Here is a 5,693-nt window from a genome sequence, read left to right as displayed (position 1 = left end):
TAATTCTTAAGACCTTAACAGACGAAACCTGGTCATAAATATAAGACCAGTTCTGTGAATTGGCCATATTTCCTCTGTTATTTGTAGCACAATACTGCTTATAATGTCGTATTTCTTTTATAAATTGCTTTCTGGTCATTGACCGTATTAAATATATTATTATAATTATTAGGGTTGTCTCCAGCTAAATTGTACTTAGAATTGATCTTATTGAATTTAATAGATGTAGTCATAGTAATAATAATAAAAATAATAATATAATTTAAATATTTTGTGTAAACTGCTTAGAGTTTTTGTCACAAATAGCAAAAAAATGTTGTTAACTACATAATTGTTGTTGTTGTTGTTGTTGTTATATAACACAGGGTAGCCACTTGACAGTGGAAAACATCAAAGCTTGCAGGACATCAGTTGAATTGACATGAAAGTACATACTTGGGGCTGGTGGACAATAAAACCAGCTTGCTGATATATCCTTGAAGAACATGGGTGCCTTTTGCTTAAAAAACAACAACACCAAGCACCTTTTCTGTTTTAAGACAAAATATATTTTTAAACTATTTTATTTTCTTCATCCGCCAGACTAAGAAGGGTTGCTACAGTCCCTAACCAAAAAGGAAATGTGCCAAGCAATAGTTTGCTCACACCCCTGTGTGTTATGGTTAATTAAGGGGTTAATTAATGTTGCCTCAGTGACTGTAAAGGCAGGAACTCTGCCTCCATGAGCTAACGAGTGATAAATGAGGACACCTTGAACTAGTCTGGACCTTAATTACCTATGAGATGTCCTTCCCATGAGACCATCATATTATTGAAGCTCTGTGGAGCGTGCCTTCTCAAGGATGCTACTTTGCACTTTAAGTCTGAACAGGAGTAACAGAACCCCTGGTGTCCTTGGTAGTTCCCCTCCAAGTCTGACCAAGAATGGGCACTCCTGCTAGTAACTCACCTATTTAAAACACGGTCTTGAAGTCCTCCAAAGTGTGAGCCTTTTCCTCCATCAGAGATTGGGTACATGTTGTTTTACCTGTGCTAACTGCTCACATTTTCCCTTTCATCTGATTCCTGTAGTGTAAAGGCTTGAACCCTCAATAGAACTAGGTTGTTCCAAAGGACAGATCGGGACCATAAAATACATGCTGGCATGGATGAATGGGCACTAGATTTCCCTATTTAAGAAAACATTCTTTGTGGGGGCTGGCTTTTTCTACTGCGTTGGTCAATATAACAGATGGGCAATTCTATAATCGCTTGCATTATACAATCTTTGTATACAGCGGTGATAGCATGCTGGTTTCTGGACCTTAACTGACCCAACCTACTTCCAATACTGGGTAGAGTGAGATGGCACTTAGGTATGGGGTGAATAACAAAGCCCCCAGATAAAATTTCTCTAAAACAAGTTGTGTTTTTCTTAATAATCTAGTAAGGCAATGTTTAGCAATTTTTGAGAAATGTATATTAGAAATAATATAATTTTACCCAGAACAGCAAATATTTTTTAAAAAACCCAACAGAGATAAATTCATCCAGTTACATCAGTTCTATGCTATTTTCAGTGTTCCAGCTCTCATACAGTTTGAACTATTTTTTATTTATTGCAGTTCTTCAGTTCCAGCTATGCAAGTTTTCATCTCTCTGACTTTATGACTTGCATAATAATAATTTATTATTTATACCTCACCCATCCGGCTGGGTTTCCCCATACTAACTACCCTGTATTCTATATTTTATCTTCACATATAAAATATTTTCATCCCCTCTAACCTTTTAGCCAAACAGGACAAACGTAGACTTCTGGTTAAATTTCTGTTTCTCCTTGATTGTCAGGTTGCTAAGATGGACTTTTGACCCTCCTGTGTAAAACTTCCTGAGCAAGGTATCCTCTTAAACTTAACCTTCCTGTTAATTTTTGACCGTCATATGCCCGAGAATATTTTAAGCAAAAAGGAACCATTTTATAAGCCACGTTTTACAAACAAAAACCTAACAGAAAATGGTCTATACCTTCACAACACCCACAAACCTTCTCCCCCTCATCCATCTCTCTATTTTTGTGCAGGCACATTTTCACACACTTGTTTGGGAATTGTAGTGAAGGCGCAACGAAAGTCAGCATGTTGCCTAAGCAACCCTGGGATGCTCCTTTTCATTCTGTGTATGTAATGCCAAGAAGATTGGAACAGAAGTAACGAAGTCATGCATCTGGGGCTTGGATGCTCAACTTGGCCAGGAGGATCCAATCAACAAGAACCAGAGTATACCTAAACAAGTTCTAAACACAAACACAAAACAAAGAATCCACTCAATGAACAAGGAGAGTCTGAAGTGGCTTAGTAAGCAATCCCTTTTATTAGGGAACTCTGAGAATTGTAGCTATGGGAGGGGAATAGAAGATATCTCTTAACAACTCTCAGCTCACATCACAAATTACAGCTCCCAGAATTCATTGGAAGAAATCATAACTCGGCATGGAAATATCTGCCAATTTCAATTCTCTGTTTTTCGTTTTTCCATTCTTCTGTTCTCTGGATTCAACAACATTTTAGTGTGATTTTCTCACAATAAACACATTTTTATATGCAGATTTGATGAATATACACATTATTTGCAACACAATGTTCACTAACAGTACATTTTTGTATGTTATTTTCTGTGCTTTTTTTCTAGTAAAATAGCACTAAACCAACACCATGTTGTTACAGTAAGTGACACACTTTTAACAACAACAAAAAGAGGTGCCAGTACTGCGTATCCTTGAGTAGCACTGGTTTAGGGAAGTTTTTAATGTTTGAGGTTCTATTGTGTTTTTAATATTCTGTTGAGAGCTGCCCAGAGTGGCTAGGGGCCCAGCCAGATTAGTGGGGTATAAATAATAATAATAATAATAATAATAATAATAATAATAATAATAATGTTATTTCTCTAACACCTTCATTTTTATGCACACTTACCACTAATGTATGCATTTCTGTGAACATTGGTTGGAGAATTCCACTGCAAAGCTCAGGTAACTATGAAGTTTGAAGGATAGCTGTGTTTCAGAAAGTATGAATGTGATAGATTTGGCTTTAAGTGAGCACTGGATCAAATTTCTCATCCATGCCTAGCCATGACTGTCAAAGCAGAGTAAGAGTGCTTTAAATGTCTGATACAGAAGTGGCCATAGAGGGATGAGTTGGCTCAAGCAGCCTGGTGGTGATTGAGTGGTATATGCTGGGGTGGCAGCCCCTCCTCCAAATGCCCCCTGAGCCCTCTAACCTCACCTGCTGATTTCAAGTGTGGTGAGGATACATTCAGATCTGGGAAATATTGGGCTAGTTTCCCTGAATATAATGCTGGTGCTTCTGTCCTATTTTCTAACATTCCTTTCACGCTGTAGCACATTTTGTCTTACAGAACCATGGCTTTTCGACTGATATGCTGGCATTTTAAGCTAAATTTCATCCACACCTTTGTGACACATCAATGAGCATCACTGGAGAATGCTGCAACTCCCCACACATTTTCTACACAGAGGCGCTTCCATTCCCCCAGGATGTTCCCACTGAAGTGGGAGAAAAGAATTACATTACATGCTGGTATGCCACCCGAATCTTCGTTATTTTATTCCTGCAATTTTCTGGGTTGAGGCAATTGCAACTGGACCCCCCCCCCCCAGGAATCAAATGGCACAGAAAGGAGTGTTAAGCATGTACTGTATTCTGTTAACATGTTATTTATCTTATTATTAATTTATTAAATTTGTATAAAGATCTCAGGGTGGTTCACAGCACAAAAATAAAAAATAAAAACACAGAATACATCATAAAAACAAGAACGAAAACAAAACAATACCCCCCCCCCACACACAAAAAAACCCATTTAAAAGGTCACACAATGATAGTCAGCCAAAGGCCTGGTTGAAGAATAATGTTTCCAGAAGTGATTTTTACATCATGGGAAAGCTCATATATTGTACAATCTATCCTACTAGATAGATGCTGAGGCTATTCTCGCCGAAGAACAAGAAGGATTTAGGCAAGGCAGATCTACTCTAGATCATTGCTTTGTCCTAGCTCATCTCATTAAGGGGTTCTTTCATTCCTCCTCACTTTCTGCCATCAAAGTTGTGTCATCTGCATATCTGAGGTTGTTGATATTCTTACGGCAAACTTAATTCCGGCTTGGGATTCATCCATTCCAGCCTTTTGCATGATGAATTCTGCGTATAATAAGCAGGGAGACAATATACAGCCTTGTCTTACTCCTTTCCCAATTTTCCTCTGAATGAGGGTGAAAGAGAGCACAAAATATGGTCTGAAGCTCAACATCAAAAAAACATGGCCACTGGTCCCATTACTTCCTGGCAAATAGAAGGGGAAGAAATGGAGGCAGTGAGATATTTTACTTTCTTGGGCTCCATGATCACTGCAGATGATGACAGCAGTCACGAAATTAAAAGATGCCTGCTTCTTGGGAGAAAAGCAATGGCAAACCTAGACAGCATCTTAAAAAGCAGAGACATCACCTTGCCAACAAAGGTCCGTATAGTTAAAGCCATGCTTTTCCCTGTAGTAATGTATGGAAGTGAGAGCTGGACCATAAAGAAGGCTGATCGCCGAAGAATTGATGCTTTTGAATTATGGTGCTGGAGGAGACTCTTGGGAGTCCCATGGACTGCAAGAAGATCAAATCTATCCATTCTTAAGGAAATCAGCCCTGAGTGCTCATTGGAAGGACAGATCCTGAAGCTGAGGCTCCAATACTTTGGCCACCTCATGAGAAGAGAGCACTCATTGGAAAAGACCCTGATGTTGGGAAAGATGGAGGGCACAAGGAGAAGGGGACGACAGAGGATGAGATGGTTGGACAGTGTTCTTCAAGTTACCAACATGAGTTTGACCAAACTGCGGGAGGCAGTGGAAGACAGGAGTGCCTGGCATGCTCTGGTCCATGGGGTCACGAAGAGTCGGACACGACTAAATGACTAAACAACAACAACGACAAGCACATTTCATAGATAAGTATGCTAAGAAACCACATGATGTGATCTACGCAGCTTTCATTGACTTGAAAACTGCATTTGACTCAATCTCACAAGTAAGACTATGGGTGAAGCTGAACTCAACCATAGGCAAAAGATTACTGTACCTGATTAAATGCTTATACAAAGATACTGTGCTGAAAGTGTGCCGCTCCACAAATGGTCAACCTACAGGATGTGTACCAGCTACAAAGGGAGTTAAGCAAGGGTGTATCCTAGCACTGTTCAACTTATATATAAATGACATTGTCCAGTGCCTAACATCTCCAGGGTATCATGCCCCACTGGCCAGAAAACCCATCTCAATTCTACTATATGCAGATGAAGCGATTCTCCTATCTCATACAAAAGTAGGCCTAAAAAGACTGATCAGAGCATTTTCAGGGTATTGCCAGAGAGAGAACAGCTGGCCGTGAATTACAAGAAAACCAAAGTCATGGTCTTCTCAAGAAACTTTAGAGCCCATAGATGGCATATGGACAACCAGCCAATCAAACAGGTCAAAGTTTTCAAATATCTTGGCCTTATTTTCCAGTCCACAGGGTCATGGGGAGCACACCAGAAATGTGCAAAAGAAAAAGCACCCCAAAGCACCAAAATTCTGACACGCTTTTTCCACACAAAAGGTTGCAAACATATAACCTCAGTTCTGGAAGTGTTCCAAACT

At 39.4% G+C, this 5,693-nt stretch overlaps 1 long non-coding RNA gene across 1 annotated transcript; it reads left to right on the top strand.

Moving 5' to 3' along the window:
* The first annotated feature begins 361 nt into the window (after positions 1-361).
* LOC307207606 lies at positions 362-3,843 on the top strand. Its single transcript, XR_013834756.1, has 2 exons — positions 362-1,879; positions 2,063-3,843. It is a non-coding gene; the product is annotated as an uncharacterized lncRNA (long non-coding RNA).
* Positions 3,844-5,693: the final 1,850 nt, after the last annotated feature.

Source organism: Podarcis cretensis (assembly GCF_951804945.1).
Source record: "Podarcis cretensis genome assembly, chromosome: Z".
Taxonomy (NCBI): Eukaryota; Metazoa; Chordata; class Lepidosauria; order Squamata; family Lacertidae; genus Podarcis; species Podarcis cretensis.
The sequence above is the reverse complement of the archived record's forward strand: the minus strand, read 5'-3'. Positions and strand labels throughout refer to the sequence as shown.